Source organism: Myotis nattereri (genome assembly GCF_964212035.1).
Source record: "Myotis nattereri genome assembly, chromosome: 1".
NCBI classification, from domain to species: domain Eukaryota; kingdom Metazoa; phylum Chordata; class Mammalia; order Chiroptera; family Vespertilionidae; genus Myotis; species Myotis nattereri.
The window spans coordinates 139,581,971-139,597,515 of NC_138075.1; the positions used below are offsets into that span (position 1 = coordinate 139,581,971).

General features: G+C 41.7%; 1 protein-coding gene across 1 annotated transcript in view; it reads right to left on the minus strand.

Moving 5' to 3' along the window:
• Nucleotides 1–15,545, minus strand: part of PRTFDC1 (phosphoribosyl transferase domain containing 1) — a gene marked incomplete at both ends in the record, with an annotated part of 103,071 nt that overhangs the window by 22,357 nt on the left and 65,169 nt on the right.

The window sequence follows — 15,545 nt, forward strand, 5'->3', positions numbered from 1 at the left end:
GGAAGGGAGAGAGAAAGAGAGATAAAAAATCAATGATGATAAAGAATCATTGATCAGTTGCTTCCTACATGTCCCTCACTGGGAATTGAGCTTGCAACCCCGGGCATGTGCCCTGACCAGGAATTGAACCATGACCTCCTGGTTCATAGGTTGATGCTCAACCACTGAGCCACACTGGCTGGGACCAATCTGTACTTCTTAATTCCTTCAACATTTTACCCAGTATCCAAAACCCCCTCCACTCTGGTAACTACCAGTCTGTTATCCAAAACTATGAGTCTGTTTCTATTTTGTTTGTTCATTTATTTTGTTCTTTAGGTTCTACATATAAGTAAAATCATATGGTACTTGTCTTTCTCTGTCTATTTCACTTAGCTTAATACTATCCATGCTGCCACAAACGGTAAGATTTCATCCCTTTTATGGTTAAGTAATATTCCATTGTATATATGTACCACTACTTTTTCTATCTACTGGTCTGTTGAAGGGTTCTTGGGTTGATTCCATATTTTGGTTATTGCAAATAATGCTGCAATGAACATAGGGGTGAATATATTCTTTGGAATTAGTGTTTTGGGGTTTTTCAGATATATAGCCAGAATTAGAATTGCTAGGTCATAAGGCAGTTCCATTTTTATTTTTTTGGGGAACCTACCATTCTGTTTTCTATAGTGGCTGCACACACATGCATTACCACCAATAGTGTATGGGGGTTCCCCTTTTTCCACATCCTTGCCAACACTTATTATTTGTTGATTTATTGATGATAGCCATTCTGACAGATGTGAAGTGACATCTCATTGTCGTTTTCATTTCCATTTCTCTGATGATTAATGATATTAAGCATCTTTTCATAGGCCTATTGGCCATTTGTATATCATCTTTTAAGAAGTGTCTATTCAGGTCCTCTACCCAGTTTTTAATTGGGTTGTTTATTTTTAGGGTGATTAGTTGAATGAGTTCTTTATAAATTTTGGATATTAACCTGCTGTTGAATGTATAATTGGCAAATAGGTTGTCTTTTGATTTTGTTGGTGGTTTCTTTTTCTGTACAAACCAGCTCTTGGTTTTATTGATCTCTTGTATTGTGTGTGTGTGTGTGTGTGTGTGTGTGTGTGTGTTTTAGACTCTGTTTCATTTATTTCCACTCTGATCTTTATTATTTTCTTACCTCTACTCATTTTGGGCTTTGTTTACTATTCTTTTTCTAGTTTCTTTATGTGTAAGATTAGATTGTTTATTTGGGATTTTCCTTGTTTCTTGACAAGAAAATAAGACCCAAATATATGTTGTCTACAAGGGACCCTCCTAAGACTGTTTCCGGTTGTCTCACAGATTTTGGGTTGTTGTGTTTTCACTTTCGTTTGTCTCAAGGTATCTTTTGATTTCTTCCTTGATCTCATTGCTAACCCATTCATTGTTTAGTAACATGTTATTTAGCCTCCATGAGTTTGTGTGATTTTCAGTTTTTTTCTTGCAATTGATTTCTAATTTCATACCACTATGGTCAGAGAAGATGCTTGATATAACTTCAATGTCCTTAAATTTATTGAGACTTGTTTTGTGGTCTAATATGTGATCTATCCTGGAAAGTGTTCCATATGCACTAGAAAAGAATGTATATTCTGCTGCTTTGGGGTGAAATGCTCTAAAAATATTATTTAAATCCATCTAGTCTAATGTGTTATTTCAGGCACTGTTTCCTTATTGATTTTCTCTCTGGAAGATCTACCCAGTGGTGTCAATGGGAGTGTTAAAGTCCCTTACTATGACTGTATTACTGTCAATCTCTCTTTAATGTCCATCAATATTTCCTTTATATTTTTAGGTGCTTCTATGTTAGGTATATAAATATTTACAAGGATTATATTCTCTTGTTGGATTGGGCCCTTTATCATTATGTAATGTCCTTCTTTGTCTCATTATAGCCATTGTTTTAGTCTAGTTTGTATGATATAAGTATTGCTACCCCAGCTTTTTTGTTGGTTCCCATTTGTGTGAAATATCATTTTCTATGCCTTTACTTTATGTTTATGTGTGTCTTTTGATCTGAAGTGAGTCTCTTGTAGACAACCTTATTTTCTAATCCATTCAGCTATCCTTTGTCTTTTGATTACAGCATTTAATCCATTTATACTTAAAATGATTATTGGTAGATATTATTGCCATTTTATTGTTCATATATATGTTCCTTTCCCCCCCTTCTTCTTCTTAAAAAAGTCCCTTCAACATTGCTTGTAATACTGGGTTAGTGGTGATGAACTCGTTTAGCATTTTCTTGCTTGGGAAGCTCTTTATCGCTCCTTCATATTAAAACAATAGCTTTGCTGAGTAGAGCAGTCTTGGTTCTAGGTCCTTGCTTTTCATCACTTTGAATATTTCTTGCCACTCCATCTGGCCTGCAAAGTTTTGTTGAGATATCAGCTGATAGTGTATGAAAACTCCCTTGTAGGTAACTAATTGTCTTTCTCTTGCTGCTTTTAAGATTCTCTCTTTGTCATTAATTTTTGCCATTTTAATTATGATGTGTCATAGTGTGAGCTACTTTGAATTCATCTTGTTTGGGACTCTCTGCGCTCCTTGCATTTTTGTGTCTTTTTTCTTCACCAGGTTAGGAAAGTTTTGCCATTATTTCTTCAAATAAGTTCTCAATCCCTTGCTCTCTTTCTTCTCCTTTTGGTAGTCCTATGATATGACTATTGTTATGTTTGATGTTGTCCCAGAGGTCCCTTAAATTATCCTCATTTTTAAAGAATTGTTTTTTCTTTCTGTTGTTCCAATTAGATATTTTTTTGCTACCAAATTGTTGAATTGATCCTCTGCTTCATTTAATATGCTGTTGAATCCTTCTAGTGTGTTATTCATTTCTGACTAGTTCTTTGTTTTCTATGTCCTTTGTTATGCTGTTGAAGTTGTCACTAAGTTCCTTGAGGATCCTTATAACCATTGTTTCAACTCTGTATCAGGTAGATTGCTTGACTCCATTCTATTTAGTTCTTTTTCTGGAGATTTCTCATGTTCTTTTATTGGGGGCATGGTTTTTTGTCTCCTCATTTTGGCTGCCTCTCTGTGTTTGTTTCTGTATATTAGGTAGACCTGCTATGTCTCCAAGTCTTGGTAGGGTGGCCTGATGTAGTGTCCTGTGGGTACAGTCATGCAATCTTCTCGATCACCTTAGCTGGGTGCTATAGGAATATCCCTTGTGTGGTTTATGTGTGCCCTCCTGTTATCACTGAGTCTTGAATGCTGTTGGCACATCTGTGGGTTGACCCTCAGGCTGGCTGTCTATCAGGATTGGACATAACCACAGTGCATGTGCTGATCTGAAAGTGCTGACCCCATTACGTGGAATTTGCCATCAGGGTCTGATGCTTGCTGAGACCTCTCTTTGTTGTGCCATTTGTGGAACTAATTGGGTGGTGCTCTGTTGTAGTCCCAAGCCAGCATGCAGTTGTGTTGGTTCTGGGGCCTCTTGGGAGGGACTCCAGTGCAGGCCAATGTCAAACCCTGCCAGTGACCAGCCCTGGGCTACCTGTTAGAAGGTGCAAAGAGATCCATGGATTGTAGCTGCCTCTACTGAAACTAGGTGCATGTGGGAGGCCATCTGCCAACAAGCTGCCAACTGGACCATCTCCCACAAGTACTGGTCCTGGGGAAAGTCATTAAAAGGCCCAAAGCACCTGGGGTCTGCTGCCACCTGCCATTTAGGCTCAACCACTGTAAGAGCCTCAGTAGTCATGAGTGACATGTGGCAGGTTCTCAGGGAGTTACCTGGTATGTGTGTAGGGGTGGTTGGTGGTGTTTACCAGGTTAGTACTGTTTCAAACTTGGAAGCTCTGCTGGATCTGAGATCACTCAGAAAAAGTCTCAGGGTACATCAAGGCCAGCTACCACCCACCTGGACCATTGCAGTGGGGGTGGGGCCTCAGGGAGTCACCATGGTGGAGCTAGTAGAGTCACCGTACTACGGCAGATTCAGATTTGGCGGTGTGTAATGAAGGCTTAACTTAGGAAAGCTGGCCCTGTTGGAAGATGCCCCTTGCCCTGAAGCCAGACAACTCAGTTTCTCCCTGTGTTTCTGGAACTCCAGAGCTTGACCAGAATTCCTGGAGGTTTTTTAAAGAAGGAATGCAACACAGGCCGAGGCTAGTAGCCACCACAGACAGAGCCTCTGGCTGTGTGTGAGCCGGTAAGGGCAGGACCTCAGGGCATTGTCAGGATGAAACTAGTGTAACTCACCATGCTAATGTCGTGTGGGGGAAGGGCTCCACACAGGAATGGGTGACACCTATAGGCAGAGTGAGACAACAGCCCCATCTCCAGCCATGCATCGTGTCCAGCCATGCATCGTGGGACCTCAGGGCGGAGCCAGTGTTAGGCTACTGCCTGTTGAGGGAGTGCCTAACCCAGGAAAGATGGTTCCCATGGGCTGTGTGGTCGGAGGACTCGATAAAGGGACATTGGAGGCTGTCCTTCCAGCCCTTGCCTAGAACCACACAACTTAATCTCTTCTTCTATGGCTCTGGCACCCCTCCACCACAGAGCTGATGTGGATCCCAGGGTGAGTGTCTGTGAGTGAGAGTTGTGTGTTGGTTCTTTAGGAGGACATCTGGGTTTCCAGCAACCTCTGTCTCCCTGGGGGTAAATAGAATCCCCACTGATTTCCACAGCCAGATGTTACGTTAGCTCCTTTTCTCAGCACTCTGGGTTGGGGATCGTGTTGGGCTGAGAACTCTCATTTTTCCAGGGGGACCTTTGCAGCTGAGATATCTCTCTGGATTCTCAACCATTGCCTATTTCACATCTCTGCTTCTCCTACAAGTCTCAGTGTGGCTTCTTCTTTATATGCTTAGTTATAGAACTTCTGTTCAGCCACTCTTCAGATGGTTTCCAGGCTGATTGTTCTATAATTTTCTTTTAATTTTGATGTGGTCATGAGAGGAGGTGAGTGCAGCTTCCACCTACTCTACCATCTTGGACCTTCCTCTTTATCTTTTTTTCTATGGCCTAAAAGAGTTTGCATTTGAATGGATTTGTCTCTTTTGCTAAGGTTCAGTAGAGCTCAGAATAGGTATTATTTAGTACATAACTTACAGATGAGGAATTTGAGGCAACTAGAGTTTAAGTAACTTGTCCAAAGTGGTGTTGGCTAGTAAGTGGAAGAATCCAGTTCAATCTTAGAATTGCTTGTCTCCATGTTCCTCTGGTGAAACCCATATCCCCAAAATTCCTAGAAGAAAGAAGCACATAGCACATCTTGGAGAGTAACACATAAAAGTGGGTCCTGGTTGTGGTAATGAAGTAAATAAATAAGTTGAAATGGCTAGGAGAAATCAACATCTTGGTAGAAGTGTGGGTAGAGGTGTGGATTTATTTAAGTAGTAAAGGAAACCTCTGACATTGAGTCTAGGTATCCTTTGAAGAAATATTTTGGAAACTATATGAGCTTAGGTGACCTGATTTCCAGGTACAAAACAAACAAACAAACAAACAAACAAACAAACAAGACACACCAAACAGCCCAGCAGACGTGGTGATATTGACACTGTTGTAATAACTTGGTTATTATTTAACAGGAAAGGAGGAAAGGGGAGACTAGATAATATAGGCATGCCATATATATAGCTTTGCCAAAAAAACTGCACTTAACACTCTCCAAGGCTGTTCCCCACTGATCAGTGGGGGAAGAGACTGAACAAAGGCAGTTCATGCACATGCTCAGTGAGGTCTGAGTGTTGTGGGAAGGTGTTTGCCCATCAGTCCTACCTGGGAACAAATCAGTGGCCAGGATGGGCATGGCTGCTACAGTTTTGAAACCTGAATATTTCAACTTCTAGACAAAGAAGTGAGCTATCTTGGTTTCTACTCTCTCTACTTTCTCACATGTGCTGGGCCCTCTGGGACTCCCATTGCAGGGGGCTGCGCCACATGGAACTCCCACGATGACTCGTGAACTTTAATCAGCCTGGATGCTGAACTACACCTGGCTGCAACATGGAACAGAAGCTTTGGACACTGGCCTTGCTTTTGGCCCTGCTGTAGCTTTACCTTTCTCCGGACTGGTTCCAAGGGCATGGGACTTTGGAACCCGAGGAATGTAACTAACTTCATGCAAATAAAGCCTTTTTTCACATCTCATTCTCCCGTGAGGGCTTCTGAAAATTCTTATTTCAGCGGTACCCCAAGAACCTTACTCTCATGAGTGACAGGGGAGTTTAATTCTCTGGTAACAATACCTCATGCAGAGGATTTGGACTGCTTAGATAATGTTTAGCAAAAACATATCTGAGGAAGAATAAATATCTTGAATTCCTGTCCTTTTGAGGAACCAGAAAGGGAAAAGGCAAGAAAATAAACAAAAGAACCACTCTCTCAGCTATTCATTTCCAAAGTCAGAGCTGACTTTCTTTAAAATCTGTACATGCAGAAGCTTTCTCAATATTCTCATCCTCCACAGATGCTCAACTTTGCCGCCACCCCCGCACCTTTTCAGCCTAATCCTTCCTCTCAGCTATTCTCCTGTGATTAACAAGGTTATCTAGACTATATAAAATGGATAGGAGTGCAAAACAGTATCCAAAACAGTTTATTATAAGAAAGTTTAATGATCAAATTGCAGAGCTTCCAATTATAATGTTGCAAACTGGTGAAAAAAAATTTTTAACTCTAACTTTAATACCAAGTCAGATAATGAAGACAGGTGAATTGATTCTAGTATCCCCAGGTTTCTTTTCAACCAGCGGTTGATGTAGGATATGACTCTTAACTGAGTCCCTTAGTCCTTTAAGCTGCCTGGGCCGCAGTGGAGGGCACAGTGCAGTCAGAGCTGGTGGTAGCTCATGCCACAATGCTCTGGCTTTTGTGCTCCAAACAGACCAGCTCCGCTTGTTTCTGTTATATTGGTTTGGTCAAAAGCAACATGGTGGGAGCAAAACAAGTTTGAAAACTACCGTGTTAATGTTTTCTTCCTTTGAAATGACTTTCTTTTGGGTTTCTTGTTCACTTAATTATCCATTTGCTTCTGAGATTGTATTTGTTTAGAAATTCATCCGAACAATCTATGTGGAGTGAGTTGTGAAAAAGGAGACCATTGAGACAAAGTAAACAGGCAGCTGGTGTCCCCTGCACTCAGACCTGGGTTCCAGTCACAGCTCCACCTTCTATTGGTTGTAGGACAATGAGGAAGTCATTTCACCTCTCAGTGCTTCATTTTCCTTATCTATAAAGAGAGTATATTAATAGTTCCAACTTATAGGATTATTGGGAGGACTATGCACTTAGGAAAGTGCCTGGCATCTATACTAATAAAAGGGTAATATGCTAATTAGACCGGGAGACTAGCCAGGGAGGGCAGTTGGGGGCCATGAGGCTGACAGGGGAGGGCAGTTGGGCGTCATGAGGCTGGCGGGGGAGGACAGTTGGGGGCCATGAGGCTGGCAGGGGAGGGCAGTTGAGGACAATCAGGCCGGTGTGGGGTGGGCAGTTGTGGGCGAGTAGGCCAGCAGGCAGAGTGGTTAGGGGCAATTGGGCAGGCAGGTGAGCAGTTAGGAGCCAGCAGTCCCGGATTGCGAGAGGGATGTCTGACAACCAGCAGTCGACATCCCCCAAGGGGTCCCAGATTGGAGACAGTGCAGGCCGGGCTGAGGGACACCCCCTCACCCCCTGTGCATGAATTTTGGGCACCGGGTCACTAGTGTAATAATAAACAGAACATAAAGTAGGTCCTGTGTTCTCACCATCTACCTCTCTAGTCTTAAGAAACTTGCACATCTACCTGAGTTTTCTAACATTGGCTGTGATGTACTCTTGGTTCAGTTCACTCAGCACATCACGAATACATATATGCCATGTGCTCTGTGGTTGGGTTGACTGAGGCTGATTGCAACCCATGAGGCGTGTATTGAAGGAGGACTCATATCCTGCCATTGCCACTCTGTATTGTGGTGAGGGCCTTGGTAAAAATGACCTTGTTTGTGTGCTTTTGGGGGTTCCCCAGTTCCCATGCTGTGGTGTCTAAAGCTTTAAAGTGGACCATTTGATGGGCATAATTTGCATAATATTGCAACTCTCTATCTTTCTTCACAAGATTATTCTTACTCTTTCTTCAAGACTAAGTTTGTTAGGGGCAGAAATGGAATAGTAGAGACTAGATATAGTAATAAGAACTATTAATCATGTTCTGTTAACCATGATTGTTTTGTTCTGATTAAAGAAAGCATATTCTGATCTGGCTGGGAATTGTATGCCCTGGGACGTGGGAATGTGATCGATTCTCATCCGAGAACTTCCTATTATCATGGAAAGATTAACAACTTTGGCGCTCACCCTTTGCAAACTCTCAGCCTGCATTGCCTTTAACCTGTAACCATTATACTTATTTTTATTCCTTTTGCCTACATCCCCATGCCTGCATACTCATTTTTATTTTGCATACCCATTCTTATTCCTTTTGCCTACTTCCCCATGTAATCCTTGTCTTTTTACCCCATATGGCTTATGGGGAGCGGTACAGAGCAGATTTTCATGGATGACCTGCTGCTCTCCCGTACTGCTGGCATTATTGGACTAAACACTCATACATGATTCAACCCTGTCTCTGCTTTTAATTGGCTCAAGTAGAGACTGGCAGCCTGGACCCATTGATTGTCTGGTTTTAAGTTCAGGCATCATCTCTTTTAGGAAGCTTTTCTGGAGTTTCTGGGACTTCATCTGCACCCCAGTAACATTCTATGCATATCTGCATGTCAATAGGCCATGTCTAACTGAAATTTTCTGAGACTGTAGCAATTGCCAATGAAATGAAAGTCTTTTAGCATAGCAGCCTTATTTTCATTCTTATTGTGGCATCCAGTGTTTGCTGAGATGTCAGATATTTAAGCACCTGAGGACATGCGATATATATATATTTTCATTGATTTTTAAAGAGAGTGGAAGGGAGGGGGGAGAGACAGAGAGAAAAACAGTGATGTGAGAGACACATTGATTGGTTGCCTCCCACATATACCCCAACCAGAGCCAGGGATTGAGCCTACAACCTAGGTATGTGCCCTTGACAGGAATCAAACACGGGACCCTTCAGTCCGAGGCCCAATGCTCTATCCACTGAGCCAAACCAGCTCAGGCTGTTGGCTATAGTTTTAATACCTCTTCTCCTACCCACTTTAGGCATGAAGTGTTCTCAGGCAACACTTAGTTTTCCTAGTTTTAAGTTCGGCTGCTCAGAAGCTTACTGCCCAATGGCAGACAGAGAAAAAAAATTACACACTAACACATATGAAACATGTCTGTGAGACTCAAGTGGGGGGACATAAGTGAAGCTAACTTGAGTGACACAGAAGATGGGAAGACTAAAAATATACCGACCTTCCTTTGTGATGTCTGAGTGATACCCACCCAAACTATATTTTTCTTATTCTCATGATTATTATTTTATTATCTCAGTTCCCAAACAGCCTCCTCAATATTTTTAACACTTAAGTGCAAGAAGCCATGTGAATTCTGAACACTAAAAACATGAAAAATTGCATTAAGATGTTTTAATATCAGTAATTCATTTAATGATTAGTAAAGGATATTTTCAAAGCATTTTAACCAGGAAAGAGTATATATGTTGGCATGTACAATCCAGCTCACTTAAAAGTACAGATATATTTTGCACCTCCTGAATTTGGTGTGTCTAATTTTACAAACATGAAGTGACTTTATTTAACACAATGTGGCTTTCTGTTTATTGATAATGATTTATTACTCTGTTGTGATTGGTATTCTACTCCACCCAGTCTCTAAGAGGGGTATGGGTTAGCTAAGAGTAATCTCCACCCAACAGAGAAAGGCACTTTTCTTATGAAAGATAAAGGGATGTGGGTGAGAAAAAGGGACCACAATCATATGAAGAAGCTACAGGCTAGAAGGAATAATGCATGGCCACACACACACACACACACACACACACACACACACGAGAGAGAGAAAAGAAAGAAGAAAAAAGAAAAAAAAAGAAAAAGGGATGGGGGGGGGGAATAAAAGAGACCTTTACTTTGATTTAGCTATAACAGACCCCAGGAAAGAGGAAACTCAGTTTGAAATCAGATTCAGTGACTTTGGATTACATGAACTCTGTCTGCCACCTTGAAGCAGGATATCCTTCTGTTTTGAATATTGGTATGGACTTGTTTTGGTTTAAATTATGTTTTTAAATTATGGATCAGAAGGACAAACAAGCTGGGCCTCTTGACACATCTGAATGGCCCAGGAGACCTCAGTACAATCTGTGTTTTAAAATGTGTATCACCACCACTTTATCAGTGATGACTTTTTCTTGAAAGTCTATTTTTTCCACATGTTTTTTCCCCTTAAAAAAAAGCAGGAAAAACTCATAACTTAAAAAAATAACCAAATAAAAATTGTTCAACAGTAACGATACCTTAAACCAGCTTTCCTGAACCTTTCTTAAGATTGCTGGGGGATGGGAGGGTGTCCAGGAAGGGCTGAGGGAGGGAACTGGTGGCAGATCCCACGCTGGGGAAACCTCTAGAACACCCACTGCCTTTTGGCATTAAACTAGATCTATCTTCATTCCCACTGGATCCAAAAAGTTCTGTTATCTGATGTCACTTTTCAGCTCAAAATATTTTGGGGGATGCCCATGTTCTGAAAATAAAGTCCAATTTTGTCATCACAATGGGCAGGACCAATCTGACAGCTAGGCATGAAAGGCCCTGAATATCACAAATACTGAAGCACAGAGACATTTGCTTTTTTCTTGCTGGTTTTATAAGGAAGTTTTCTGGAAAGTTCTACAACACTTTGAGATAATGGGAATTAGACAATAAGCACATATATGCTGACCTGGCCCTTGCCCCCTGCCCCCTGTCCATTACAGGGCTAACTTGTGGTGGGGAGAGTGGTGGTGGAGAAAACCAGTTACCTTGGGATACTAAAGAGTGGCTGAGATTTTTCAAGTTGGCCACCGTAAATCATCCAGGCAGGTGAATAAGAGACCAGACTGCCCAGATAACTGTGTTCCCTTCTGCCTCTCTGCTCAGAAGGTACAGTTTGAGTTGGAAGGAAGCATCTGAGTTGGAAAGGTATGCAAGGAGAAGAACCTAGCTGTCCCAGATCCCTGAAGAGTTTAACTGGGCCGGTCCCATGCAGGGTTCAGGCAGTCTCTGTCACCACCCAGGAGCTGGTTCGGGGCCCAGCATATTCTCTGCCCTGCCCAGCAGACACATGCTCTGCTCAGGTTTTCAGGCTGCAGGGATGAGCACAGCCCCTTCAGTCTCCAGCTCAGGTGATCTGGGTAGAAATGTGAGCTGATCATGGACAAAGCTGCAAATTGTGTTTTTTTTGTTGTTGTTGTTTTGTTTTATGTGTGTGTGTGTTTAATATTTTTATTGATTTTGAAAGAGAGAGGAAATGAGGGAAGAAGAGAGAGAAACATCTATGTGAGAGCAGAACATTGACAGGCTGCCTCTTGCATGTCCTCTACAGGGGATGGAGCCTGCAATATGGGCATGTGCCCTGACTAAGAATAGAACCAGTGGTCTTTTGGTGCACGGGCTGACACTCAACAAACTGAGCCACATCAGCCAGGGCTAAAACTGAAAAGTTTTAAAGTTAAATATTTAAACTTTAAAGTTAACTCTTTAGTCCTATGGTATGTGGATCTGCATTTGTGCTCTTGCCCTGAGCCCCTTAAATATTAGGGGCAAGCCTGACTTTAAGAACCATTCACCAAGTGCCAGATACGATGCTGAGGACATTAGTTACATGAATCCTAACAATATTTTATAAGGTCTGATCTAGAAATCATGCTCCTTGGCATTTCCCCCAGGAACTAAAAACTCATGTCCATACAAAAACTTGCACATGGATATTTATAGCAGTTTCATTCATAACTGCCAGAACTTGGAAGAAACCAAGACGTCCTTCAGTAGGTAAATGGATAAATAAACTGTGATACATTCAGACAACAGAATATTAGTCAGTGCTAAAAAGAAATGAGCTACGAGGCCATGCAAGGACATGAAGGAACCTTAAATGCATACTACTAAGTGGAAGAATTCAATCTGAAAAGGCTGACTACTATATGATCTCAACTATATGACATTCTGGAAAAGGCAAAACTATAGAGACAGCAAAAAGATCAGTGGTTGCTAGGGATTGGGGGAGGAAAGGATAAATAAGTGGAGCACAGATGATCTTTAGAGCATTAAAATACTCTATGAGAATGCAATGATGGATACAGAGCATTATACATTTGCCCTATACTAGAGGCCCGGTGCATGGAATGTACACCAAGAGCGAACCTGAAGGTAAACTGTGGACTTTGGGTGATAATGATGAGTCAATGTAGGTTCATCAGTTGTAACACATGCACCACTCTGGTGCAGGATGCTGATAGGGCGGTGGTGGCTGGGGGTGAGGGGGGGGGGGCAACACACAATTTAGCTGTGAACCTAAAGCTTCTCTAAAAAATAAAGTCCATTAAAAAATCCTATGAGGTAACAGTACTGTTATCACTCCCATTTAAGTAACTTTGTTAACACGTTAAGCGCCCAGCCTGATTTGTCTTCCGGACGGAAAGTATAGTGTCAATCACCGGTGACTGATATGGCGCTTAACGTGTTAAGTAACTTTGCTCAAGGCCTCTAGGTTGGAAAATGATGGAGCTGAATGCTGAGCAGAGATTAACCTTCTGTCTTGCTCCCAAGCTTCCACCTACCCATATGTTCAACAGCTTTTCTCTCGGGTCTGATCAAAACCTACCTTTCTGTGTGACTTGCTACTGTATTCCCTCTTCACCATGCAGACTGCGATCCTGTCTTGGGTGGGGCCTGAGAGTCTGCATTTCCGACAAGTTCCCAGGCGATGGCGATGGGGCAGGTCCCATAGGCCACATGCAGAGTCGCCAGGGTCTACGTTCCACTCATGCCAGCTTGTTGGCTAAGTCCAGGGCACACCCTGCATTTTATCACCTTTGTATCTTACAATGTTCTTGCTTCCAAGAATGCTTTCTGCCACATCTCTGCCTCTCAAAATTATAATCTTCTTTAGATATACAAATGAAGGTTGGCTTTCATTATAAATTGTCGCCCGATGCTCACTCCACCACCACAGTCAGCCAGAACGGATTTCTTCGGCCGATGCACTTCCTTTGTGTTTATGCCAGCTTATGCGCCACCTGCTTCTTCCTTATTCCACTGACTATTCCTCACTCATTATCTCTGAATCTGTTCACATACTATTTTGAAATCACCTTGAGGATAGGGACTTTATGTCATACATCTTTATAGGTTCCCCAGCACTGAGCTGGGCCTTGTATGCAGAAAGGAACATGGTGTGTTAAGGAAAGGAGCTCAGACCCTGCTTTGCTCCTTCTGTACATTCCCTGATAATGGTCACCTCATCTCTAAAATGGGGACAACAACACCCTCCTGTTAGAATTGTTGTGAGGTTTAAATTAAACGTTATATGTAAAATGCTTCACCCACAGTAGGCCCTTGATAAATATTTATTGAATTTAATTTTCCCCTTTTATTATCTATATATGAGAAGGGAGAAGACATGGGAGTGAATCAATGACAGCCAAGCAGAACACCAGGTGTCTTAAGTTTTATTGAAATGATTTTTCCGCTCTATCAAGCCCTGCTTCACTTTATTTTGGTTATATGAGTAACTGCAAGTCATTGATATAACTAAAATCGATCAGTATTTACAAAAGAAATCTAGAATATTATTTCCTGACTCACATTTTCTATGCAAATCACTGACTAAAATTCAAATAAGGCTTAGAAATAACAGGCACTGCTGTATCCTTACATCTTGGTAAACCAAAGTGACAACATAACATATTTGTTATACATCTATAGTGGTATGCCTATGTTATTCAAAACAACCAAATTTAAAAATAGGTAACAGTTTTTGATTAAACGTGATCATACAAGAAAAAAAGAAATGATTATGATCAGCCATAATAATTGCTTTAACCAATTACTCACTGAGACACCTTGGCAAACTTGCCTGATTTGTAATTGACTTATCTGGAGAATGGTGATACTACTAATTGCCTTACTTGCTTTTCAAAGTTCATGTGAAGAGAAAACAAACTGCCAATATGTGCAAATACTATGAAAAATGTAGCAAACTTTTATGTGCAAAAAAAGTATCAGCAATGTCTTTAGAAATAATACAAAGCTAGGGGGAAGGCAACTTATGTGAAATATACAGAAAGCAGAAGACTTGAGGAGGGCCAATATCAAATGTTTCATCTACTATTATTATTTTTTAGATTTAATCTCTGCTCAACCTTCTTGAGGGATCTAATAAACATGAGTAATATATAAGGAGGCCACAGAGTAGACTGCTTCTAGAGCCACCTTCTATTTTAAAGAATAAGAAAAGATGGTTTATCTGATGTAGGCATGTTGATTGGCAGTGCATGCTTGCAAATTCCTTCAGTATTAAGTCATGTCTTCAAAACTGGGTGGGGCTCTGAGTTATTAAATTTTTTCTTTTCCTCTGGAGGCCAGGGCTTGGAAGTCGCTGAAGACTACATGTGAACGGAGTTGGGTGGTCTCAGGAAAATTCTGTGTAAACAGCATTGCTCATTGCAAAGTAACACAAAGCCCTGCACATCTGTCTGTCCATATTGTACAAACAGAATCTGGACTCCATTAATGTGCCTGAGGAATAAATTATTCTCTAATAAATGTTTTATAAATACAGTGAAAAGGAAGGTCCAGGACACCAAAGGAAATGAGACTCTGCTGAACCACTGTGTTGGCGGAAGCCTGGAGGAGGAGTGGGAGACGGAAGTCATCTACAGCTGTGTCTGACTTAGGGTGGTTGTACTTTCTTAAGTGTGGGAAATGTAGGGTTCGATGTTAGAGGCTACTGTAGTGTACTTATTCTAGACTGCCAACGAGGAATGACAAATCGCCCAGGCAGGGTGGCTTTCACTCTCGTTAGTGGATCTGAGAACAACTCCTCAATGAGACATCCAATTGAGGCTCCAGACCCGACAACCTCTGTGCTCCGCATGTCAGAGTGCCCACATGACCTGCCTAACAAGGGCCAGCAGCTATGGAACAGGGCACGCAGGCTGTCTGTTTTTGCCACTAGATATTGCTAATGTTTAAAATACCTACTCTTCTCTCTCTCTGCCCTTGTCAAATATTTGTTGTCTTTGGCTGATGAGCATGAAGGCCTTTGCTTTGTAAGGGGTGAGGGTGGGTGGGCTGGAGAAGAAGTTTGATTAAATCAGAGGTAGCAGGAAAGAGAGAAGACAGAGTGTGATATGAACACTGTTCCCTCTCTGGTTCATTCGACTACAGTGGAGCCCGGATATTAGGGGACTGAACTGCTTGTAATAGAATCTGTAAGATGCTGGGAGGGGTAAAAGGTCTAAAGCAAAAACTGGCAAACTACTTAAATAGACATATCTGTAAAGAAGACAAACGACTGTGGAGCAAGCACTCTAACCATTAGGGAGGTACAAATTAACAGCACAGCGAGACACTGGAATTCACACACCGCAGGTGGGG